The sequence below is a fragment of the Girardinichthys multiradiatus genome, chromosome 5 (assembly GCF_021462225.1).
Source record: "Girardinichthys multiradiatus isolate DD_20200921_A chromosome 5, DD_fGirMul_XY1, whole genome shotgun sequence".
Taxonomy (NCBI): Eukaryota; Metazoa; Chordata; class Actinopteri; order Cyprinodontiformes; family Goodeidae; genus Girardinichthys; species Girardinichthys multiradiatus.
Window position 1 is genome coordinate 11,193,912 of NC_061798.1, and position 13,148 is coordinate 11,207,059.

The 13,148-nt window shown below is 40.3% G+C and overlaps 1 protein-coding gene across 3 annotated transcripts in view; it reads left to right on the forward strand.

Moving 5' to 3' along the window:
* palm3 (paralemmin 3) overlaps window positions 1-13,148 on the forward strand; it is a 74,878-nt gene that overhangs the window by 19,562 nt on the left and 42,168 nt on the right. The gene's annotated exons all lie outside the window — the stretch shown is intronic.

Genomic DNA, 13,148 nt, shown 5'->3' on the forward strand with positions numbered 1-13,148 from the left:
TTCTCTAAAAAATACCCTTTGGAAAGCTCAGTTAGATTTTAGTAGAAAAGGGGGAAACGGCTTGAACAAAATACTTTTATTATAATCAGTTGCTTCAAATCGAGACTTGGACTTCTGCACAGGCAACTGCTGCTTAACGATTCAAGTAAAGTGTAACACATTTGGCTGACACAGCACTGCAAGCTATCTTTATTTACTGTGTACACTGTCACTGATGGGAAGACATTGTAACATCCTTTCTTTAGATGTGGGTCTACCAACCTCTGTTTTTTCAAATTCAAAAATACTTTATTAATGCCAAAGGGAAATTTTCTATGGTCTCTTTAGATGACATGTTACAGGTTTTCCTTTTAATCAACACCAATACCATTGTCAAATGCTTAACTTTGACGGAACATCTGTGCAGTGTCTTAGTTGTTATTGAATTCTCCAAGCTGAGATTGTTTTCAAATCAAGCACATAGGACAAAACATGATTTTCCTTCCCTTCAGTCCTGACTGCATGAACCTAAGCAAAAGTGAGAAGGATACCTAAGGAGAATTCATTACTGATTTAACAGTGAAACCTGGAAACATCTGTCACATTGCTTTATTGAGCAGCCACAGCAGAGATCAGATGGAAAGCAGTGGGTGTTTCTGGAGTGGGCAGCAGCAGGCAAAGGCTAAGATCTACCCACCTCCGACTGAAAAGAGACTCTGTTGTGTGCACACAAACATGCACTGCTGTGCCTGTGTGCCAGTTTGCATGTTGGTAAATGTGTGTGTCTGTTTAGCAGTGTGTATGTGTGGTACGTGACAGCACACCGTTGATCGCCCTAAATCTCCATTGTGACTGCAAAAGGAATTTGCCTCTTTGGGTGGGTGGGGGGAGAGCCCTTTTTTCTATTTTATCTCTGTCTCTTCTCTCACCACTATTTAGTCAGATTGTCAGTGCATTAAACTTGCTAACCACTGAACACTGGGACCTGTTAGAAGATTTCGTTTGATTTTTCCCTCGCAGTGATGCCTTTGATGCTCTGAAGCTTACTTGCTCCCCTGTGATCATTTGAGCAGGCTTACCATATGTAACTCAAAAGTTAACCCACAGATATTTATATGACAGACAGATCATCTTCTTGTGTGCTCAGAGGTGCACACATTATTTGGACCTCGCTGTCACTCCTAGCACCTTGCAGACGTATTCACACCCCTTGAGCCTTTTCATATTTTGTCACGTTACAACTAGGACTGCAACTAACGGTTAGTTTGATTAATCGGTTGATTTGTATATATTATTTGTAATATTTTGGCCTAATTATGGCTGCGGGTGGGTTGTTCTATGAGGTTTTACCCCTTCTCTATGACTCCTCTAAATAAAATCTAGTGCAACCAGTTCACTCCAGAAGTCACTTAATTGGTAAATGGAGTCCATTTCTGTAGAATGGACTCCATTTAATGTAAAATGTCGCTATTAATGCAGCTGTTCTGTGAAGGCCTCAGGTGTTTGTTAGAGAACATTGGTGAACAGGCCAAAGACCAAGAAAAACAGCTGACAGGTCAGGGAGAAAGTTGTGGACACATTTAAAGCAAGATTAGGTTATATAAAATTTATATTACAACATCTCATTAAGGGCAGCACAGTGTCAGATTTGGTAGCACTGTTGACTTTCAGCAAGAAGGTCCTGGGTTTGACTCCCGGCCAGGGATCTTTCTGGAGGTTGGATGTGCTCCCTGTGCATGCGTGGGTTCTCTCCGGGTACTCCGGCTTCCTCCCACAGTCCAAAAACATGACTGTTAGGTTAATTGGTCTCTCTACATTACCCTTAGGTGTGTGCATGGTTGTTTGTCCTGTGTGTATCTGTGTTGCCCTGCGATGGACTGGCAACCTGTCCAGGGTGTACCCCACCTACCGCCCATAGACTGTTGAAGATAGGCACCAGCTTCCTTGCGACTCATTATGGAAGAAGCGGTAGAAAATGACTGACTGAAATCTCATTGAACACTGGAAGTTCCATTATCCAAAAAATTAAGAATATGGCTCATCTGCAAGCCTACCAAAACATGGCCATTCACCTTGACTAATAGGTTAGGTAAGGAGATGTTTAATCAGGGAAAGCGCCATGAGGCCCATGATAACATGGAGGATTCTCACAGCTCACGTGTGAAAATCTTTTGCAAGGATTACTGTTAATCATGCACCTTTCAATTTAAGTCTTTATAGAAGAGTGAAAAGAAGGTCACTGCTGACAGAAAGCCAGAAGAAGTCATGCTTGCAGTGTGCCATAGTAAACACATTGGGGAAGGTGCTCTGGTCCGATGAGACAATATTGAACCCAACAGGCAAAACTCTGGGTGTGGATAACAACATGCACTACCCATCACCCTGAGGAAACCATCCCCACAGTTAAATCTTTTGGTGATGCTGGTCACAGTTGATTAGGAGATAGTTGGAGGATGAAACCGGAAGAACACCTGTTGAGACTGTGGAAGACTTGAGGCCGAGGCAAAGGTTCACTTTCCAGCAGCACGGGGACCCTAAACATACAGCCAGAACTACAAACATACACCCAGAACTACAATGAAAGGGTAATATCACAACATATTCATGTGTTAGAATGGCCCACTCATAGTCTAGACCTAAATCAAAATGGTAATCTGTGATAAAACTTAAAAATTGCTGTTTCCAGATGCTCTCCATCCAACCCAACTGAGCTTATACTATTTTGCTAAGAATATTGGACATAAAAATATGTGAAAAGCTGGTAGAGACGTACAGGTTTTATAGCAGCAAAAAGGTGGTTCCGCAATGTATGGACTCAGAGGAGCTGAATACACATGCTCTACAGACTTTTCAGAATTTTATGTGGAAAAAAATGAAAACTATAATTTCTCTCTCACCTACAAGGATGCACTACATTGTGTTGGTCTGTCAAATAAAGTCCTGATGAAATACTATGTAGTTTGTGAAGTGTGAATTGTTTTGCTTTGAGGTGTAGTTATCAGGCTGCAGCTCCAAAATGCTCTTCTGTATGAATGTAGGGTTTTCATTCCGCTGACCTGAACTGTCAATCAGAAGAAACTTGTGCTGTTTCAGCAGTGCCATCCAGGCCCCACAAATTCCCCCCTTACCACTCACATGTGTACGGTACAGACAGACACACACAGCCTCCCACTGTGTAGGAGATTTATTTCTATCCCAGTACGGAGGATATCCATCTCCAATAATATGATTCCTGCTGCAGAGTCTGTAAAGCAACCAAAAATCAATAATTGATGAAAAAGCACTTTTACAACAATTCACTCTGTCTATCTCTCAAGCTACAGAGTGATAGCCTCTCTCGTTTCCCCCGCCTGCAATTGAAGTTCTATCTAAGAATTTGTTTTACGACTTTGTGGCTGTTTGAGTCGGGCTCCTCTTGAGCGATGGCTGGCGATGACAGCACAGGATGCTTAGGTTCAGAGATCGTGCGACTGCATGTTCCATTTCTAATCATCTAGTAGACATTGTTTGTGCTCTTCCTGTCCATATATACACGGGGGGGGGACTCAGTTTTTTCAGAACCTCTGCAATATTCAGTATATGCTATGTAACATCAGCAAAATCATAAATGTTGACATCTAGAGCGGGAAATTCAGATTTTCTAAACCAATCTGTTTCTCACCTCCTGCACAGTTTTTGTTTTTACAGTGATCTCCCACCTCCATGCCCTAAGTCTTACTGAAACACTGCAGAAACATCAGCTATCTGGAAAGCAAGGCATAATTATCATACAATAAGAAAAGTCATAGGGTGGCCTTTTAAAGATGCTCTCTGCTCCCACACCATCCACACTATATCCAGAACCATTTCAGAATCCAAATACTTGTTTTGTGTTAGCAGCCTTTTTTCTCTTTTAGTGTCCTGTCTGCCCTCGGATACAAAACCTCTAAATTTCGATGCATAAAATTTAGGTTTAAAGTTTACAACAGTCATCAAGAACATGCCTCTCTCTAATCTTGGGCTTTTAATTTTCCAGAGTTGAATGATGATCTAACATTTAACTTCAGTAAACTTTAAAAATAAGAATTGGATGGACATGTTTAAATCCAGTGTGGATCTTCTCTGACTCTCACAGGTTCAAGGTCATGCATATAATGTCAAACATATACATACACCCTGACCAATATTTGGTTAAATGTCACTAACCAAGTTGCAGAGAAACCACACTCCTCTTATTTGTCCATTGGCAAGATTCAGGCGTCATTCAGGCTGGATATTTTGCTATGCTTCTTTTCAGAAATAGAGCTCATTTAAATTGGTTGGTCTTATGGGAAAGATGCTTTTAATTTCTAACAGGGAAGTTAATAGCTGCTTAATGTTAGCCTGCTTTAGCCATTTCATTTCTACAACAGAATCTGTCCAACTTTCCACCACAAAGCACTTGACTTGAGGTGAAGTTGACCAGTTTGGAGTTCTCCTTGTGCAATGCACCATTAGCACTGGCAGCAAACCAGATGCTCAGCACGATGCCGCCACCACTATACTTGGCACAGTGTTCTTAGGTCTGAGAGCTTTACCTTGACTCATCTAAACATTCTTCCTGTTTATTGTGGTCTTGTATGACTATAAAGCGTTTCCCCAGAAGGCTTCTTCATGGGGGTAATTGCATTTTCAGTCAACCTTCAAGGTGTTGATGTTTCAGCGGCGGTTCTCTCTTGGTTGGCCCAGTCTGTGATGATGTAAAACTAACTTCACTGTGCGGAGAAAGACTGGTGTTCCAGCTTGTTCCAGTTTTTGATCAGCTTGGTCTTCTGTGGTTCTTGGGTCGACCTTGAACATTATGACCAGTTCTCCTCGGATCCAAGGAAAACTTCTACACAGTTGGGTTTTCCAGCAGGACAATGAGCCCAAATACACATTAAACCTAGTTTTTGATTTTTTTGATTTTTGCACTTCTCAGCATTAAAATTAAGATCTTATCTTTGCTTGTTGACTGTGATTAAAAATTCTGTGTGCTTCCATTTTAGATGATAAAACCCAGCCGTACCCTGTGTTATAGAAACTGGAACACACCAAGCTTACCAGTCTCGATCATAGATCCAATCATGCAGTCCTTGGGTGCAGAGGCGAGCCACAAAGTATGAGCTGTTAATATTTGGTGATTCTAGTTTGCATTCCAGACCCCCTTCTGTTTCCACAGAGCTGATGTCACTAAACTAGCACTTTCCTAACACCCCACAAAGCAAATATACATTCTTATATAAACATGCACACATGCATTGCTCGTCAAATATACACTGCATTCTTATGCAATTAGGTGAGAACATGCTTTGAAAGAAAGCCTTCTGATAAGTTTGAGACTAAGAGGCAGCTGGACTGTAATAGAGAGATTTAACTCGGTCTGCTTAGGCAATAACTGCTATTATAATAAAATATTTATTTCAATTAATTTCTTTACAGTTTTATTCAATTCAATTCAAAGATACTTTATTGATCCCCGAGGGGAAATTAGAATTCCAGTACAACCCATCCAAACATACATCATGACACAAGACAAGGGGGAGACGGGTCACTGAGGCTTTGCTGCCCGCTCACAGGCGCTGCCCTTGCTAGATGAGAAAAGAGGCCACATTAGGTAAGTAGAGGGAAAAAATCATATTTCACACTTTATTCTTAGCAGGATACAGTTTGAGATTGCAAAAAACATCAGCACAAAGAAGCAACAAGTTTACAAAACAACATCATACCGGGAACGGTGAAGGTGGTGTGAGGGGTTGCGTATGTTTATCTTGAGCATGTGTGTGTGTGCAAGTGAGTGTGTGCAAGTAAGTCCATGAAGCACTGTCACAGAGGCCATTGTCCTTGATGGTACGATGGAACGTTCATCAACCGGCCACAAAGTTCTGAGCAGGTCCACAGATGTCCTCAGGGAAGGGAGGGGGCAGAGGGAGCACAGCGTCATGTTTACATAACTTCCAGGAGAGGTTGAAGATAGCCAGCCATCAAGGCCGTGCAGGGGAGCCAGATTCAGAAAAACAATAATTATTTGGGTTAGGCTGACTCTTAATTTTCCGTCAGCCTTGAGAGTCTCGCAGGTGCTTCTCAAAGGCGAATCCAAACAGCCAAATTCCTGGTCTTTCGCCAGATCCGAGCGAACAACTTTCCAAGATTTATCCCATTTCACCTGAGTCCAGGAAACGCAACCTGCCTGCGATCCTGTGTAAGGATCACATCCAGTCTGCGATTCAGCTCACGTAACATCTCAGTCTGAGTGCTGATCGCCCTGAAGATCCCATCACACATGCCAGGCAGCCTTACAATTGCCAGAACAGCTGCTGACACTCTCAGAATTTCTCGATATGCCAGGTAACCGCTGACTCCAAAAAGCAGAAATCCTGATGTCAAACATCCAATTATATATATATCTTCCACATCCTCGACTGACATTATCGCCAGACACACAATCCTCCACTTCTGCCAGGAGTCCATAGTGTATCCAGAGAAAAACGTCCCGTCCGGACAAGTTGGGCTCTCCTTCACCCTGTCTTCTCCTCGAGAAAATTTGATCAGTTGCATTGAGAGACCAGCTGACCAAATCCATAACTAAGAATTTGGAAGATATGCAAAAAGAGCCTCCAAAAAGAAGACAAGACACAGAGCTGAAGCAGGACAGATATGGGAGGGGTGCGGGAGACAGAGAAAAAGCGTCCTCCACCGAGAGCAGAAAGAAAAAGAAGACAACAGCCTTTGCTGTGGTTTTGTCTTTTTTTTTTTAGCTGTGGTTTTGTCTTTTTTTTTTTAGCATTCGTGCAGATTTTTAAAAATTCTGTTATCAAATATGCCTCTTTTTCTAAACCCTAAACCAAAGCAACAGCTAGTCAAACGCAATGTAACATCCAGCTGATGGTATGATCAAAATGCACTGGCCATTTAGTGAGAATCCTGCGCTGCAACTTTTAGATGCGTCTCTGCTCCAACATACCTGAAACAAATGGCTGAATTCCCTCATCAGAATGTCATTCAGCTCTGCAGAGGCCTGGTGATGAGCCATTCATTTGATTCAGCTTCGGTTAAGACTGGGAGTGGGTGAATGTGTGTCCCAAATTTGGGGCATTTTATTCAAGAAGACTTGACGTAATTGCTGCCAAAGGTGCATCAACAAAAATATTGAGTGAAGGCTGTGAATACTTCAGAATATTAGTGAAGGACTTTTACTGATTTAAGGAATCTGGACTGAACATCGCCAGAAGAATGTAGGAATAAAAGAACATTAGAATAGGACAATTTATTTTGGAAATATTAAGTGTTGCCTTTACAGAGAAACTACCAAGGTAAATGTGATTTTGGACAATAGACTGTCTGTGCTGTGATCCTGCACAAAAACTCCCAAAATCTTATATAGAGAATCAAACAGGGTTGAGATGACAATGGCGTTGGCTGAGTGGGCTACCAAGTTATGGCAAACCAAACCTGAAATTTTGACATAATTGCATGTAAGCTGTGGAGTTATCCCCACGTTTTTTTCGCTTCCCCAGTTGGCTAAAAAATTAATAATTCTGTGAAAAGCTGACAAAAAGCAGGCCCGTCTGTCAGCTAATTTCAGATGATGTAACAGTAGTTTGTACGAACTGCTGTTGCATCATTAACAAGTTTGACTCAGTTGGATTGTTGGGACATTCTCCTGGTTTACCAGTTTAGTTTTGGTAATTGTTGTCATCTGTGGTCCCCACATCATAAAACAATGCAGGCAGTGGTAATTTGCCTCCATGTACAGTACTGACCAAAGTTTGGACACACCTTCTCATTCAAAGAGTTGTCTTTATTTTCATGACTATCAATATTGTAGCTTCACACTGAAGGCATCAAAACTATGAATTAACACATGTGGAATTATATACTGAACAAAAAAAGTGTGAAACAACTGAAAATATGTCTTATATTCTTGGTTCTTCAAAGTTGCCACCTTTTGCTTTGATTACTGCTCCGCACACTCTTGACATTCTGTTGATGAGCTTCAAGAGGTAGTCACCTGAAATAGTTTTCACTTCACAGGTGTGTCCTGTCAGGTTTAATAAGTGGGATTTCAAGCCTTATGAATGGGATTGGGACCATCAGTTGTGTTGTGCAGGAGGTGGATACAGTACACAGCTGATAGTCCTACTGAATAGACTTAGAATTTGTATTATTTTAAGAAAAAAGCAGCTAAGTAAAGAAAAACGAGTGGCCATCATTACTTTAAGAAATGAAGGTCACTTTGAAAATGTCCCCAAATGCAGTTGCAAAAACCATCAAGCGCTACAAAGAAACTGGCTCACAAGAGGATCGCCCCAGGAAAGGAAGACCAAGAGTCATCTCTGCTGCGGACGATAAGTTCATCCAAGTCACCACCCTCAGGCTCAGATTAGAGAACAAGTCAATGCCACACAGAGTTCTAGCAGCAGACACATCTCTAGAACAACTGTTAAGAGGAGACTGTGTGAATCAGGCCTTCATGGTAAAATAGCTGCTAGGAAACCACTGCTGAGGACAGGCAACAAGCAGAAGAGACTTGTTTGGGCTAAAGAACACAAAGAATGGACATTAGACCAGTGGAAATCTGTGCTTTGGTCTGATGAGTCCAACTTTTGTCATATAGGCTCTGATGCATAACCATACTTTTTGAAATGCTCATAAACAACTCTTAAAATTGTGACTCTGAAGCATGTTAGTTACGAATAGAGCTGCATCTGCAGACAGCCTAATGCCTTTGTGGTTTTGCTGCTCAGTTAACAGCTGACGTTGTGATGTGGACTGCGTGTGAGATCAGATCACAAGGTCAGCTGATAATATCAAGTTTAAACAAAGCCTCTGACCATAGTGTCCTCAGTTCATTGTGTGAGGACGTGTGGGGTGTAGGGAGAGTCACCCATAATCCTGTGAGTGGATATATTTTAAAAGCTAAACTTTGCCTTCGTAAATGATCTGAGCTTCTTTGTTATTAGGTGCTTCTATTGGACAAATTCCTTGTTGGGTTTTAACAGCTGATTTCTGTTTCTTGTCATGTTTTTTATCTTGCAACATTGTCATGTAGAGAAAGTTTGTTTATAGTTTGTGTTAAATATTAATGTTCTGTATACTGATTTTGGAATCAGCATTTCTATATGAGATTTAATGCAACTGAACAGAGGTGCTGAATCAGTCCCACAACAAATTTGTTATCTGCTCTCCCTTCTTAATTCTTCAAAATGATTGTGGGAGTTGTGTGAACATTCACAGTTAAGGTGTGAAGATTTGTGGTCAGATCAAAGAATTCAAATGAAACAAAAACAAAAAAAACTTCTGACTGTTTTCATAATCTGAGCACTGCATATTAAAGACGGCACATATATTATGCAACATGTAAGTGTATCATACTGTTTCTAACTGGTGCTGCCTCTTAAATTCAGTTTCTTCATCAGTTTTCATCTTCTGTTTCACCTGATGGGTTCCAGTTTTTCCTGATTTAAATCAAGGGTCTATTACAAAAAATTACAAGAAACAAAGGCTTGGAATATATCACTCTATGTGTAATGATTCTATATAATATATGAGTTTCACTTTCTGAGATGACTGGCAAAAAATATTTCACTTTACGCAATATTTAATTTTTTTGGGATGTACCTGTATGTATCTTTGACTATACATACAGGTCCTTCTCAAAATATTAGCATATTGTGATAAAGTTCATTATTTTCCATAATGTAATGATGAAAATTTTACATTCATATATTTTAGATTCATTGCACACTAACTGAAATATTTCAGTCTTTTATTGTCATAATACGGATGATTGTGGCATACAGCTCATGAAAACCCAAAATTCCTATCTCACAAAATTAGCATATTTCATCCGACCAATAAAAGAAAAGTGTTTTTAATACAAAAAACGTCAACCTTCAAATAATCATGTACAGTTATGCACTCAATACTTGGTCGGGAATCTTTTGGCAGAAATGACTGCTTCAATGCGTGGCATGGAGGCAATCAGCCTGTGGCACTGCTGAGGTCTTATGGAGGCCCAGGATGCTTCGATAGCGGCCTTTAGCTCATCCAGAGTGTTGGGTCTTGAGTCTCTCAACGTTCTCTTCACAATATCCCACAGATTCTCTATGGGGTTCAAGTCAGGAGAGTTGGCAGGCCAATTGAGCACAGTGATACCATGGTCAGTAAACCATTTACCAGTGGTTTTGGCACTGTGAGCAGGTGCCAGGTTGTGCTGAAAAATGAAATCTTCGTCTCCATAAAGCTTTTCAGCAGATGGAAGCATGAAGTGCTCCAAAATCTCCTGATAGCTAGCTGCATTGACCCTGCCCTTGATAAAACACAGTGGACCAACACCAGCAGCTGACACGGCACCCCAGACCATCACTGACTGTGGGTACTTGACACTGGACTTCTGGCATTTTGGCCTTCTCCCCAGTCTTCCTCCAGACTCTGGCACCTTGATTTCCGAATGACATGCAGAATTTGCTTTCATCCGAAAAAAGTACTTTGGACCACTGAGCAACAGTCCAGTGCTGCTTCTCTGTAGCCCAGGTCAGGCGCTTCTGCCGCTGCTTCTGGTTCAAAAGTGGCTTGACCTGGGGAATGCGGCACCTGTAGCCCATTTCCTGCACACGCCTGTGCACGATGGCTCTGGATGTTTCTACTCCAGACTCAGTCCACTGCTTCCGCAGGTCCCCCAAGGTCTGGAATCGGCCCTTCTCCACAATCTTCCTCAGGGTCCGGTCACCTCTTCTCGTTGTGCAGCGTTTTCTGCCACACTTTTTCCTTCCCACAGACTTCCCACTGAGGTACCTTGATACAGCTCTCTGGGAACAGCCTATTCGTTCAGAAATTTCTTTCTGTGTCTTACCCTCTTGCTTGAGGGTGTCAATAGTGGCCTTCTGGACAGCAGTCAGGTCGGCAGTCTTACCCATGATTGGGGTTTTGAGTGATGAACCAGGCTGGGAGTTTTAAAGGCCTCAGGAATCTTTTGCAGGTGTTTAGAGTTAACTCGTTGATTCAGATGATTAGGTTCATAGCTCGTTTAGAGACCCTTTTAATGATATGCTAATTTTGTGAGATAGGAATTTTGGGTTTTCATGAGCTGTATGCCAAAATCATCCGTATTAAGACAATAAAAGACCTGAAATATTTCAGTTAGTGTACAATGAATCTAAAATATATGAATGTTAAATTTTCATCATTACATTATGGAAAATAATGAACTTTATCACAATATGCTAATATTTTGAGAAGGACCTGTATATTACAAACATTTGTGTGTGTATAAAAAAAAGCCGCACAGGTTGACAGTTCAACCTGTGGCTTATGACAACACTATGCTTTAAGTATTACAATGCCACTCCGTTCTTTAAGGATATTTTGTGATTTAATTTAACATTATTCTTCAACTTTCTTTGGGGGGAACTAGTGATTAAACAATTCTTTGCCCCCCTTGACGGCAAGGTGGATTATGCTTTAAGTGTAAAGGTAAAAGGAAAACAAAAATTGCTACACCTTTCTCTGGGTAATATTTAGCAATTTGGCTTTTGATACACCCCCTTTCCGGCAGGGTGGATTAGATTAAAATGGGGATTTAATCTGGCATTAAATCCTGTTCTTTACAAAACATAAAATAAACCCATAACATTCCTGAATAGAAATATGCATCAAAATCTTAGGCCAGATACTAAAATTAATTGCAAGGTAAGTTCAGTTTCAAATCGTTGTCTTACTCAAAACACAGCCTCTGGGTACAATTATGCATGAAAATCTGGCTGGACAGGGAGATTTACCGAAGTTATATCAAGTCTCAAGCTTTTGCTTACACAGAAGAAACCAGACTGGGTCAAAGCATCTGAATTGTGAACTCCAGGAATGTCACAAGTTATATTATTCTCCTGTAAATAAGCAGTGACATCTGATGTCGATGAGTTCTGATGTTGTGAGTCCTATTATTTCATTATTTCAAATTGTGTAATTTGTATTATGATTAACTTATTTAATATTTAATTGAATAACCATTCAGTCTGTCAAGTATTGTCCTGTGAATACCAGCACCATAAGGTGGTGCTATTAGGACAATAGAGAAAAGGGTGAAACGAGCTCTAGCATTACTGAACAGCAAAACTCTGCACACACATGGAATAAATTCACACAATGTCTTAAAATACGAGAATTTAGCAAAAATGATTCAACTCCAAGTTAAGCAATTCAGTTAACAAACCATTAGCTATACTACACCAATTTAGCTAAAACTACCAAGCAAAATGAAGGAATAAAGAAATTCATTAACTATATGCAAATAAAAGAGCAGGGGAAACAATATAAATGCTTAAAAAAATGACCAATAAATGATGCAACTTTATCATTCAGTGTTATGTATGTTTGACAACCAAAGGTCATCTTAAAGAACGTGGAAATAAATAAATAAATTAGTCTTAGTACTAACTTAGAAGAATAATTGGTATATCTTCAAACAAACATTCAGAATGCAAGATCAGAGAGTAGATAAAATAGTATTTTGAAGAATGATTTGCTGAATACAAACAACCTTCTGAATAATTAACTCTGTGTTATTTAATTAGCTGTCTTTTAATAAAATAATATTAGAGGAAATATTATCTGGAATGGGAACCAACATGTCTGGATAAAAAACTCTTAATGGTGTTTAATGATAACTGACATTTAGTAATAGACTACTAAAATGGCGATGAGGAAAAACTCATAAGATGGCAACGCCCCGTGTGGACACATCTGACGTCACTGGCGTTAGCGGTTGAATCTAACACAGGCTTGTTTACCACTCCTTTCAAGTCAAACATGAACCTCTAACTACCATTATTAAACACCTTACTATGTGCATGAGCGCTGGCAGCTCATTATGGCCAGTCTGTGTTTATAACCACCCTTTAAATAAAGTTGTCTTAACTTTAAAACACAATACAGAATAAATGGCTGGCCTCGAGCTGAGTAGTCAATTCACGTTAGCTAGACAGACAGCCTGCTAGCACTTCGATGGCTTACTTTTTCAAAAAACAAACAAAACACACATAATGAAATAAAGTGTTTAGATTTTTTCATCCTAAATTAATTTTCTCTGGCCAAACACCACCTCTTACGTGAACCGTTTTGAAAAAAAGATGTCCTAGGACAATGAGTTGAGGAGCGAAGTTTTCCCGGTCCTG